We start from the raw sequence: 14,221 nt of genomic DNA on the forward strand, positions 1-14,221 counted from the left end.
TCAAAAAATTCAGTAACAAATGTCTAAAAAAAATAGATCAGGAACCTCCGAAAGAATGCCCCTATGCTCCAAGAACGTGGTACATACACTAAATACTGTGATGTATACGTAGAGTTCATGATATTCAGTGAGAAATTTATTTTATTTTCAAAAAATTATGTTAAAATATAAACAAACTTTCCATATTGATAGTTCATAAAATCTTCAGTCAGGATAAGAAATTTCCGAGCTGATACTCGAAGCCTGGACCCTGAAATACTAAGCAGGGTTATAAGGTTATGACCGAGCAGGTTAGCTCAGATTATTATTAATCCTCGGATCCTCCAGGGGAATACTGGGATGTACAAAAAAAATCCTAATCATTCCACATCAAAACGTGAAGTCTGCGTCCGAGTGTTGTGAAACAGCTTTCGTTTAAAATTCAATGAATGAAAATGCAACTTCCATCCACCCACATTTTTCTATTTGTTTCAGTGAGGAGAAAACACGTTCTGAGTTCTATTTTACGTCGTTTAGATTATTTCACACAACAGAACAACGCACGTACATGGTGTTAAGGTTACAATTTCACGAAGCAGGTATCTTATTTGCCTACAAAGGAGAGAGAGAGTTTTTGTACGTGTATTTGTTTTGTGGGTTAGAAGATTCTTGTTAGAAACATCTCCTTCTCATTAACTTCGGCTTAAGCGTAAATTCCCAAGGAGAAACACAAGGCCACCAGCTTGAAAGTGGAGAGAAATGATATAGCAAACAAATGTTTAAAAAAACTGGTTCCTTATTCACGACAAATTTACATTCAGAACCAAGTGAAAACATACGAAGCCCATGACCAATACGATTTCAGGGGTGTATCAAACTACGGATATTAAATGCCAAAAAGGTCAGATATATTGTAATCCTGGGGTCTCGGGTTCGATTCCCGGCGGTGCCCGAATTTATAACTTGTGTTGGGCAAGGCCGTGGTCTAGGCAACACGGAGTTTTCCTCCGTGGCATCCCAACAATTACTCCATTCACACACAGAAGAAGGCAATGGCAAACCACTTCTGGATCATCTGCCAAGAACGTATATGAACAGGTCCCAGTCCGAGAAAAGGATGGAAGGATCCTGTTCATATGGACCTGTCCTCAGACAGAACACTAAATAATAATAATAATAATAATAATAATAATAATAATAATAATATGAAAGGCCGTGATGTAAAAAAGCTAATTCCTCATTTTCAAGTTCAATCATCGTGATTAAATATTTCAGAAGATATACAAATTATTCAGCGTACAAAACATGAACTCAATGGAATACAGTCCTTGTTCAGAATTAACAACATTCGCTTAGCTGGTTAACAAACAAGACGGTCATCACCTCGACAACTGTAAGATACTGGACTCCATTCTATGCCACTTTAATCTAGTCCACATAATGTCCTACTTATTTTAAGTACTATTTTAATATTATACATACATGTATCTATGCTTAAAATTTTCAAGTGGTCTTTTCCCTTCAGATTTATCTACTAATATTTTGAAAGACGTTCTTGTCTGCCCCCCCCATGAGTTCTTCATATTTATCATTCTCTAACCTCCTTAATTTTATTTAAAGTCATTCCAAATATCTAAGTCAGGGTTCTCAGGCAAAAATATCCACGGATTGGAATTGATTTAGTAATTTTGTATAGTTTTAAACTCATATACTCTTTAAAAAAATAGAAATAAATTGTAACTAAGAAAACTTTATACTAAAAAAAGGACTTTTAACAACAGTAATGTCGGTTTTACAAGACCTTACACCTTGAACTGAGACCACAAGTTCTCACGCGGCGAGTACAAAGATTCTGTCGTTGGTTTGTTGCGCCGTGTCATCTGGTACAAGTTTAACGACGTTTCAGAGGTGCTTACTGCCTCTAAAACGTCGATAAACGTCTATGAAACAACGATCCAAAAACAGCCATTATCCTGTTCCTTAAACTGTTATAATTGAACTCTGTAGCGTCGGACTTATCACCATTTTGCATTTATTAGATATCGGATTCAAGTCGCAGATCAAACGGCGTGTTCTGAGAGTGAGATGTTACACTGTCATCATCCTACAAGACCAAGTCCGGGATTACACAATTATTTTCTCACCGCCTGCACTAAAGCACATCCGTATCCCGCTACACACATGCACAGAAGATGAATATTTGGTTAACGATGCACTTTGAACTGTTATACAGGGTTATTCATAATTCCCTGACACATTACAAAAAATCGCTGTACTCGAATGGTGCAACGGATGGTAACATATGACATGCCGATAGAAAGAGAAACTCTCCAAGTTTATTTTACATACCTCGTAAATGCTCTGTGTGTCCGCCCTTTGTGACGCGGCAGACGTCAAGCCGATAATCCATTTCCGCCCATATTCGCTGCAGCATGTCACGATCGATTTGTGAGATGTCAGATCCCGTGGCAGAGACGGTACAAAGGCCTGGTCCTTAACGTACCCCCATAAGAAAAAATCACATGGCGTCAGGTCAGGTGATCGGGGTGGCCAACGAAACAGCGCATGGTTATTGGCAGTCATGCGTCCGATCCAACGTTGTGGCAAATGCTGATTGAGGTAGCCGCGGACGAGGCGGTGGCAGTGTGGCGAAGCCCCATCTTTCTTGTAAATGAAGTCATCGCTGTGATCATAAAGTTGCAACATTAGCCATTCCTGCATCATCTTAAGATAGGACATGCCAGTGACAGTTGCCTCGGCGAAGAAGAATGATCCGTACGCCTTCTCTTTGGATATGGCATGGAAAAGTCCAGTTTCGGTGAATCCCGAATGTACCCAATTATAGCACGTGGGTTTTCACATCCCCATACCCGCACATTGTGTCAATTCACCTTCCCATAAACGTGAAACGTAGTTTCGTCGCTAAAATTCAGTTTTTCAGCGGCCACCGACGAATCCAAGTGACCGCGGCACGTACAAAGAAACTTGGAGAGTTTCTCTTTCTATCGGCATGTCGCATGTTACAATCCTTTGCACCATTCAAGTCTGGGGACTTTTTGTAATGTGTCAAGGAATTATGAATAACCCTGTATAGTACAAAACAAGATGGGGAGATGATTATTAACGGTAAATAGGCAAGGAATTTAAGTAAACAACCACAGTATTTTAGAAGCATCACATTCCTACCACGTTTTATGTAAATCTACCAGTTCAAATATTATAGGTTGGGATATATGTAGACTAAAGAATTATATCTGTATCACCTGCATGCATTACTTCTCGTTTTAAACAAACAAAAAACATTGTCTTCAAGTACAACGAACGCAAACGTAAACAGGCAGTTACAAAAGCCTTGCGTAACGTCCAGAGTTGTTATTATGTGGATTCACTTCACGCCACTTCATTCGACAATAGTAATTTAGAGACGGACAACTGAGGGCAGAATTTTAACCACAGATTTTTTATTAATTAGTGTTCTGTCTGACGACAGGTCCATATGAACAGGATCCTTCCAACCTTTTCTCGGACTGGGACCTGTTCATATACGTTCTTGGCAGATGATCCAGAAGTGGTTTGCCATTGCCTTCTTCTGTGTGTGAATGGAGTAATTGTTGGGATGCCACGGAGGAAAACTCCGTGTTGCCTAGACCACGGCCTTCCCCAACACAAGTTATAAATTCGGGCACCGCCGGGAATCGAACCCGAGACCCCCAGGATTACAAGGCCAGCGTTCTAACCGCTAGACCACCTCATCTTATTATTATTTAGTGTTCTGTCTGACGACAGGTCCATATGAACAGGATCCTTCCATCCTTTTCTCGGACTGGGACCTGTTAATATACGTTCTTGGCAGATGATCCAGAAGTGGTTTGCCATTGCCTTCTTCTGTGTGTGAATGGAGTAATTGTTGGGATGCCACGGAGGAAAACTCCGTGTTGCCTAGACCACGGCATTGCCCAACACAAGTTATAAATTCGGACACCGCCGGGAATCGAACCCGAGACCCCCAGGATTACAAGGCCAGCGTTCTAACCGCTAGACCACCTCATCTTATTATTATTTAGTGTTCTGTGTGACGACAGGTCCATATGAACAGGATCCTTCCATCCTCTTCTCGGACTGGGACCTGTTCATATACGTTCTTGTCAGATGATCCAGAAGTGGTTTGCCATTGCCTTCTTCTGTGTGTGAATGGAGTAATTGTTGGGATGCCACGGAGGAAAACTCCGTGTTGCCTAGACCACGGCCTTGCCCAACACAAGTTATAAATTCGGGCACCGCCGGGAATCGAACCCGAGATCCCCAGGATTACAAGGCCAGCGTTCTAACCGCTAGACCACCTCATCTTATTATTATTTAGTGTTCTGTCTGACGACAGGTCCATATGAACAGGATCCTTCCATCCTTTTCTCGGACTGGGACCTGTTCATATACGTTCTTGGCAGATGATCCAGAAGTGGTTTTCCATTGCCTTCTTCTGTGTGTGAATGGAGTAATTGTTGGGATGCCACGGAGGAAAACTCCGTGTTGCCGAGACCACAGCCTTGCCCAACACAAGTTATAAATTCGGGCACCGCCGGGAATCGAACCCGAGACCCCAGGATTACAAGACCAGCGTTCTAACCGCTAGACCACCTCATCTTATTATTATTTAGTGTTATGTCTGACGACAGGTCCATATGAACAGGATCCTTCCATCCTTTTCTCGGACTGGGACCTGTTCATATACGTTCTTGGCAGATGATCCAGAAGTGGTTTGCCATTGCCTTCTTCTGTGTGTGAATGGAGTAATTGTTGGGATGCCACGGAGGAAAACTCCGTGTTGCCTAGACCACGGCCTTGCCCAACACCGCCGGGAATCGAACCTGAGACCCCCAGGATTACAAGGCCAGCGTTCTAACCGCTAGACCACCGTGGCTCTACTTGCTATATTACTGAATACTTATAACCTTAATGATGTAATGAAAGGCACTATTTATAACGAACTATGACGCAAAAGAGATTGTAATATGATATCTTCACATCTAGAAGGCATACGACAAAATTTGTCATGGCACAGTAAGAATAGGTATTCAGTGTTTTGACAAGTCTGGACGTTACACAACTTAGAAATTGAACCGGGCAAAAACGAGGAACAGAAGACATTTATATCATCACATCCACATCTTTGGCTGCTCTGTTTAATAAACGGTCTGAACTGGAAAGCCAATGAGAATGAAACTTAATATATGTACTATAATTGCATATCTGAAAACAGTAATTGAAAGGGATTTATCAACTGGGCCTATAAACCTCTTCAATTAATTCTTCTTAGTGATAGCTTCAAGTACAGCGTGGAATGCAATCACAGGCCAAGATCATCCACTGTTCCTGGATTATAAAATGAAGTCTGAAAGAACAAACTATCAATTTGTCCAGAGACTGTACTATGTATCGCTTTTCTAAGGCGTATAATAGTAAAAAAAATGCCTCAGGTGTTTAAAGCTGGTTTTCTTTCGGTGTGTGGGAGGGCGAAGGGGTAATAGGAGGTATAGGAATTCCTGAGCCACCGCCTAATAGTTTCCCATTGGCGGATGGCTCGTGACGTGAGCATAACACAAGATGGCACCGCTTGTTGTTACCTGGCTCAGGTAAGCCAGTCTACAGAGACGAGCAAGTCGCCGCGTCCCGTACCGTGGATCCATTTTTACGCAGAAATTATTTTAAAAAATACTAGTTCTTTTGGTAACCGTGGAGTGTTTGGAGTGAATTGTGTGCTTGGTGTACGGAAAATTGGTGTAGTGAGTGTTGAAGGTGTGTCCTTCCAATTCGATTGTGTTAAGTGAGTTGGTGTTGTGATCGTGCGTTGATATCTCCTACTCGCTGCGTGCATCAATACAGTGGATTTGGCTTATTACTGTGGATATATCTTCAACCGTCCACCTCATGCTGTCAGAGGGATATATGTACCGAAACATGTAGGTCAGGTAAGGTCTCATTAACAAATATATTTATATAGGTTTATTAAAATTAATCGACAGTTATAAAAAAAAATTTAAACATTTAAAAGTAATGCTACAAAATCAATTTTAGATAAGAAGAGATTCATAATATTCTTTTTAAACAAAATCATCAACCACTAGAACATATTAGACTAATGTTTATAGTAATATAAACTCTTTCTGTAATTATGGGTTAGTATTTTTTTACGATAAAAGTGAGAAAATAACTAGAGTACCTGTAAATGCAAAATATTTCTTATTTCCAGAATGAAATTAACGGAAATAAGGCAGGTATGTTGGACAAACTGGATAAATTATAGTAAAGGGAAGATTTTTATATGATCGATAACCGAAGTATAACAGAAAATGAACAGATAACAGAATAAAAACGATTCATTCAAATTTAAACCTTCATGAGAAACGTTAACGTATTATAACTCACCAACTACAGATGATCGAAGTCAGGAATAAACTGACAATGCAAGAAGGCGTATGGATACAGAAACCTCAATATGAGGAATGAATCGAGGTTGAATGGTCGTGATACTTATTAGTCTTGTGTTGTTACATTTAATTTAAACAACTCATCTAATACGATTTGTTAACGATAAGACTTGGTGTCTTTGAAAATTGGACATTTTAAATGTTCTCTTTACCTCGCGTTAACCGTATGAAACTTTTTTCAGTTATTTACCAAGAGCTTAAAGAACGGGTACTGATAGATGTACCAAGTGGATTGTAGGCTATTGCTTAAAAGAGCATCTTGGGAGAGCCTTATAATTAAATAAAACCACAAAGAATATTCACATTATATTTTACCAATCGAAGCAATCAGTTTGTTGTTATAATGTTAGTTACTTCAAATTTTAAAAAAAGTATTACAGCTACAAGAGTTCTAAAAATGAAATATTAAAGTAATATTCTTGATTGTAAAGATAGATGTATCGTCCAATCATATTATTAGGAAGTAAATACGTTTTGAAATTGATGTAGGGTTATCTAAGAGTCTGATTATTTAACCTAATCAAACTGTAATAAGGTCCCTAATCAAATATCCCACTCAACGTCACAAAGAAATTAAAGTGGAAAGCCAAACATTAGAGTGAAATGTGTACTTTTGATGTTCAGAAGAAATATGTACATAAGGGGTTTCAATACTTTTCTTCGTACGCAATAAATAACAACTCCATAAATTAAGTACCCTTTGTTACTGCAATGAAATTAGGCTTCTGATGTCGAGAAAATTCTACTTTCCGATATCAATCGATTAATGTACACTAGAAATAGATTTCTAGAACTCGCGATAATCTCGTTATCTTCTACCAAGAACTTAAATGATGGGATAAAATATTTGTGTTGGAAAGCTTTAAAGAAAGATACCAGATGTTATGACAGAGTCAGAACTGGATTTAGCTCAGGATAATGACTGACGAATCCTTGTAAAAACGTCTATGAAGTTTCAGGTGTCTAAGATAAAAGAGTTAGCATCTGAAAATGATTTTTTCGACATGGAGTGCGTTAGTTAATATCCATAATAGCAACAGAGACTTGTGCCAAGTTCTGTACGATAACATGGCGGTCTAGCGAAACCTATATTTAGCTTTTGATTTGATGGCTATAAATGATTAACCATTGCAAATATGTATGTAAAGTTTTGAACGATGACAATCGATCTGCAATTTATGCATGGAAGAAGTTAACAGGTTATAATTAACACCTGGAAGTGTGAAGACAATTTGGGCTGTCTGAAAAATTTAATACGGTGAAAAGTCATACCTAACTAGATTAACTGCATGTAGCAAAGTCCTCCCTGAAAAGGTAATAGTAGAATCAGCTAGTTAAGTAATTTCTCGTCTTTTAAGGAACCCGAAATTTCATTAACAACAGTCCCTATCCTAAATTACATGAATCGAATCCACATTCACCAACCCGATTCCTCTAAGATACATTTCAATATTATACTCTTATCTACGCCTAGGACTTTCAAGTAATCTCTTTCCTTTAAGCTTGACAAGAAAAATATTGTACTTATTTACCATTTCCCAATGCACGCTACATTCCCCGCCCATCTCAGCCTCCTTTATATAATCATCCTAATAATATCTTAAGAAAATCACAAATTATAAAATTCCACCCTGTCACTCAAGTCAGGTCAAAATATTCTTCTCTCTCTTCATCGTAACGTAAAATCAAGTTTCAAACCATAAAAAATATTTTTTACTATTAATTTATAATTATATAGTTATTACTATTTGTTGTTTAAAGTTATATTTGAAGAAAATTTCGGGCCGAACATTATTCCTAGAACCAATTGTTCGTACACTAATTCATGAAGTCCATTGACACTTCATGTTCGCCATCCGAGTGATAAGACGATGTACACTGAAACGTACATAAGGCTTTTTTATTATTTATTTTATTATTTAGTGTTCTGTCTGACGACAGGTCCATATGAACAGGATCCTTCCATCCTTTTCTCTTCTCGGACTGGGACCTGTTCATATACGTTCTTGGCAGATGATCCAGAAGTGGTTTGCCATTGCCTTCTTCTGTGTGTGAATGGAGTAATTGTTGGGATGCCACGGAGGAAAACTCCGTGTTGCCTAGACCACGGCCTTGCCCAACACAAGTTATAAATTCGGGCACCGCCGGGAATCGAACCCGAGACCCCAGGATTACAAGGCTAGTGTTCTGACCACTAGACCACCGTGGCGGTTAAGGTTGTTTAATTATAAACGCGTGGTGTGATACATTAAATACCTTCATTATTATGTTGGTTCACGAATAAGCCATAGAAACTTAAATATTTTAATTAATATTACAACTATCAGAATTACTCTTACCAGATACAAGATGATGATCGCGCTTGAGTGATTATGACACGTGGTTTCGTGGTTTGTGGTTTATTTAACGACGATGTCTGTAGTTCAAAATATATAGAATCGGTCGTGACCCGTCGGCTTTAAATCTCAACCTACAAACCTGTGTCTTGACAAATACATTTTTGTGATTTTCCTCAGAGACTCGAAGCAAATTTTTTGGATAGTTACTTAAAATAGGAGACAAATACTCTTCATTCAGTTCTTCAAATCAAATTTTTTGTACACGGTCGAATGCTGTCTTCAATGTAATTACAAATTAATATTATTTTCCAAAGAAAGTCGGTAGTAAAATTTTACTAAGACTCGGGAGTTCATTACGTATTATTTTACATTCAATACAACGTCGTATAACACAGACCCCAAAACCATACAAAATTATTTTTCAAAAACATCATATCACATTAAATTAATTTTATACATTTCAGCACAGAATGCGAAATGACTTAAGCGCTGAACACGACATAAATCTACAGGTTACATAATTTCAATCATACCGGTACGTTTAAATTCATCTGACGAGATTGTATCGAAATATTAGTTGTCGTATATCAACGATCTACACTCTAACATTACAATTTCTTAAAATATCTCCGGTTTCTCAGTTTGCGCCCCATGGGCATAAGAGAGAAGCCAGTTCCGAGTTATCACTGGTCCCGTTTAATGACGCAGAAAAACCGGTACATAATCAAAATTTCAGTCACGTTTCACCATCAAATGAAGAATTACGCCAACCGACGGTTCTTCTAAACGTGTTTCTTATAGACATTAATAGCGAGAAAGAACAACATTTTGGACTGATTATGTAGGATCACTGAAATGGAACACGTTTAGAACAGGTTCATATGTCCTTAATATAGCAACAAGAAATCAGTGGGTCACCTAATTCAGATAGACTTAGCTATGGTTTGGTGTTTGTACAATAAATTGTGAAGAATGGAATAGATTAATCAAGGAATTGATAAATTATACTGAAAGGGAAAAAAAAAATTAACTATCAATTATTTATTTTCATCCGTCTTATCACAATATTTAAAATTTCTTATAATTAAGATAATAAAATATCATTGATGTTCCATATCGATTGATCGATTTACATTTTGGAATATTTTACACAACATGTTTCAGTTTTTATAAAACCATCATCAGGTGTAAAATATATCTACGAACTTAAAACTCAAATATGATTCCATTTGGTGATGTTTCATTACGTTTATTTTTCATTTTTGGGCGAGGTGTTGTCTTTTCTTAATTTTATCAGATGTACATATCGGTCGTAGATGTAGGAGTGATTGTTCCGATATGTCCAGAAGTACTACTGTCTTCGTATAGGTGATAAGACGGATTAAAATAAATAATTGTTAGAATATTCACAATATGACGCAATTACACTATCTTAAAAATTAACTATACTTAAGTGTAGTATGTCTACAGTTCATAAAATGTCTCGTGAGCGAAAAAAAATATTCAGATTTTTCCCAAACACTTGAACGTCAACAGGTTCTCGGAAATATTATTAGAGGCCGAGCGAGAAGTTTTGACACTTTCGCAAAGGACTGGACGAAACCTCGAACCCCAATGACACTGTCCAGAGTTTTGATCATGGTACTCCATCGTAAAAATTCGCCTCGTGGAATTATGTTCTCTAGTTCTACAGAGAAATAGTTTGTGAAAAATCTACGGCAGGGATCGCCAGTCATATCCCAGTGGAAAACGTGGTGCCATCGAGGGGGAGATTCTTTGGTACAAGACAATTTTAAAATACACATTACAAATGTAATTTCCTAAGATTATTGCCTATTTTTCAAGCATCTTTTGTGTGAGAGAGAACGTATCAGTAGGCTATGTTTTGTAAAGTGTCTTCATGTGAGAACACGATGTCTTCACATTCATACTTTTTCCTTTCGAGCTTCGGATTTGTAGAACATATCTGATACAGTACGAGCATACAAATGTTAATCATCGGTCTCTTACTAGGGAGGCCTATATTCGTGCCCAGGTCAGTCCATATGAGATTTGTGGTGGGCAAAGTGGCACTGGGACATTTTTTTTTTCAGAGTTCTTCGATTTTCCCTTAGTAGGAATCCATCGCTGCTAAATATTGAGAAAAAAGAACATCCATATAAAATTTAAGATATCGTATGACAGTTCTACCTGTTCCCTTCTTACAACCTAAGAACTGCCCGGAACACATAAAATCAGTTTGAACCTGATATTTAAATTATCGAATTTTATACAGTAAAACCTATCTAACATCCATAAATGTAAATTGTGTTAATATTTTTATCTGATTAGCTATTTATTTTAACTGGTAATTAATTAGATAAAAATTAATAACAATTAATTTATAATAAATATATAACACAAAATCTACGAACACAGAAATGTAGGATAGAATTTTTGCTTCTCGGATTAGAAAGAGAATGGTATAAGTCGCCTTGTACTTATATTAAACAACAGAAGTGAGTAATAGAATATTAATTACTCATTTAATCGGAGATATTACTGTAATAATTTAACAAGTCTAATAAGAAAATGTCCTTAAAACACGATTACCCTTGGTCTCAGCATCCGGCGACCTATATTAAGCCACGTGAACTAACAAATGGCATGACGTCAGACTCACAACATCCTAGTAAATCAGCACACAAAATGTGGAAATGAAATATGTATGAAATCTTGGCATTTAACACGGAATATCCTAATAGTGTAAGAATAAACGTAGGCGTGTCCTTAGATCTCAAGGTGAATGGTAATGCACACTGCGAGCTCAAGAATAAATTTCGTGGGTTCCAAAAAAACTATGATAAATTTTTGGTTTCCATAAGAGGAAGATGACGTGGGTTGGGACATGTATTTAAACTGACTTTCTAAAAGAAACATAATAGGCATATTATGGAAATTAACGGCGTCTCTCCCTAAAACCTGATTATCACGAAACTCGGTATGAATTGTCACCTTATTCTGAAATTCTGAAACTCAGACTTCGACACAACAAAATTCGAAAAATTTTGAAAATCGGCACTTTGATATTTTCTACAGTAGATCTTTTAAAATATCCCACTTATGTCGTTAATTTTGACTAAAATCCAAATTAATATTTTTCAATTAAGCCTTCGGTCTTGATACACCTTAAAACAACAAAGTATAAAAAAATGTATTTAACTGATTTATCTATTCGTTGTTTTTGGGGTGATGGATGTGATATGCATTCCCGAAACGTCGGCAACACAGTCAATATCTGAATAAATATGATCAACATCATCAATGGACCGCTGTGAAAGTCTTAAATCTTCTATAACTCACTTATCTGCTGTTAATGCAGAAACATTGATTATGTTTTCGGAACGGCTAGTATACCTGCACTCGTACACTGAAGAATTTTTGTATGAGTGTCGTGCCATCTCCGTCTGTCGCTTACTCTATAATCGCAGTGACCGCGTCTCCGAACTCGTAACTCCGACGGACAAAGACTCTCTTACATTCGACTGATTCGTTGCACTTATTCGAGCCTTATTTAGTGCTCTAAAGTCGAATTCAACGCAATTTGTTAGTTGTAAGTAAAATCTACAGTCCCCACTATCCCGTCCTGATTCTGTTCAGTCTTCTATGTTATCTGTGACAATAAAGAAGCTGGTTATAGTCAGAGAGGACGGTTATCAATACCAGATCGTGATTGATTTATTTAACGATGTTTTTTTAAAATGCGGAGTTTGATAAAAATCAACTGAGATCAGATGATCATAATTGGAAGATCATCGTGGCTTATTTCCAGATAAAATACAGAAAATAATTGCAGTAACTGAGGAAAATCTACGAGTAATGCTGGAGCATCACCTCTCAGCATCGTCCACGGTGACTTCGGATCAATTCCGGACATATTTGCTCCGACTACAGTACAAAATAGTACCATCTCCCTGACGACAATTCTACACCGGTCGTCCATTTGTTATCACTGCACTCATGAAATAAATATCTCATGAACTGGCACGAATTAGAAAGGTTTCTGTGTTTTAAGGCGATAATCTAACATTTATGTTATTACAGAACAGTTAAGTTTAAACTCGCCTCGTACCTGTAGTCATCGCTTCTGGAAAATCCAATCGACGAGTCTCAGCTGAACGATAACTGGGCTATTTTAGACGCATAAGATAAACGTTTATATCTCGGATTGAACACTAAGTATTATGATTTATTTTTGTTGGGTTTCTCAGTCAACCACGAGGAAAGTCGAAGTAGTCCTTCCCAGTTCACTGCACATTACATTCATTTCGTTCTACATAACCTAACCTCACAGCTGCTGCAATGTCTTGGATTGACGAACAAATGGGTTACGAGTTAATCAACCAGACAAATATATTATCGTTATTTAATGGTAAGTGGAGTTCAAATCTTATGATCGTGGTCTTTCTAACCCTTTAAAAATCAGTAACACTTGCAGCATGTATTTATAGGTTTCGTCTACTTCTCATTTGAAACAGTGTTAAGAAGTCACACCTAAGTTTTTCTCTGAGGTACGGACTAAATTCTTAACTTAGCAACGGTAAAACGTGACATCTGGAAGTGAGTTGTTCTTACAGAATGAAATCGGAAAATTGCTTATAAATTACAGCTAAATTTCGTGTAATTATTTTATGGGGGGGGTCTTACTGTGATGCTTGGAGAAACTCTGTGAAAGTTGTTTCATGAGAGTGTAATCAGGTGTGAACCTCATGGAAGGCTTCCATTAATTTCACAACTATCCAAATATTTAGTAGTTAAATGACTACTTCTGTGTAGCCCTGGTATTTCCCGAATTTTCCCACAGTAGTATTCTGCAATGGGCCACGGTGGTCTAGCGGTTAGAACGCTGGCCTTGTAATCCTGGGGTCTCGGGTTCGATTCCCGGCGGTGCCCGAATTTATAACTTGTGTTGGGCAAGGCCGTGGTCTAGGCAACACGGAGTTTTCCTCCGGGGGCTTCCCCGGTTTCTCCGTGGCATCCCAACAATTACTCCATTCACACACAGAAGAAGGCAATGGCAAACCACTTCTGGATCATCTGCCAAGAACGTATATGAACAGGTCCCAGTCCGAGAAAAGGATGGAAGGATCCTGTTCATATGGACCTGTCGTCAGACAGAACACTAAATAAATAAATAATAAAGTATTCTGCACTATAATATTAATTACTTTGTATGTTTCATTCTCAGAAACAAAACGTCCTATTCCATGCATCCAGAAATACATAGTGGAAGATTCTGTGGAAATCTTTGCCGAATATAAAACCTAGAAAGATACAGGCTTTATGTTGTGGTACAATCACTTATCACGAGTAAAATGAACATTTATATCACGACTAAACAAATTCACACAACAAAGTGGGATGGTATCCTCCAAGATA

The 14,221-nt window shown here is 37.7% G+C and overlaps 3 protein-coding genes across 7 annotated transcripts in view; 1 reads left to right on the top strand and 2 right to left on the bottom strand.

Annotated features, from left to right (window-relative positions):
• LOC110835950 (uncharacterized) overlaps positions 1–14,221 on the bottom strand; it is a 108,796-nt gene that overhangs the window by 33,350 nt on the left and 61,225 nt on the right. The gene's annotated exons all lie outside the window — the stretch shown is intronic.
• LOC110835953 (CDK5RAP1-like protein) overlaps positions 1–14,221 on the bottom strand; it is a 153,497-nt gene that overhangs the window by 25,055 nt on the left and 114,221 nt on the right. The window lies entirely within an intron of this gene.
• The window catches only part of dgo (ankyrin repeat domain containing protein 6 diego), a 111,464-nt gene continuing 102,833 nt past the window's right edge, over positions 5,591–14,221 (top strand). Inside the window, exon 1 of the mRNA XM_022076681.2 lies at positions 5,591–5,945. The gene's annotated coding sequence lies outside the window, so the exon portion shown is untranslated. The remainder of the gene's footprint in view (positions 5,946–14,221) is intronic.

This window comes from Zootermopsis nevadensis, unplaced genomic scaffold (genome assembly GCF_977971745.1).
Source record: "Zootermopsis nevadensis isolate Lab colony 2312 unplaced genomic scaffold, Znev_1.0 Znev_ptg000024l, whole genome shotgun sequence".
NCBI classification, from domain to species: domain Eukaryota; kingdom Metazoa; phylum Arthropoda; class Insecta; order Blattodea; family Termopsidae; genus Zootermopsis; species Zootermopsis nevadensis.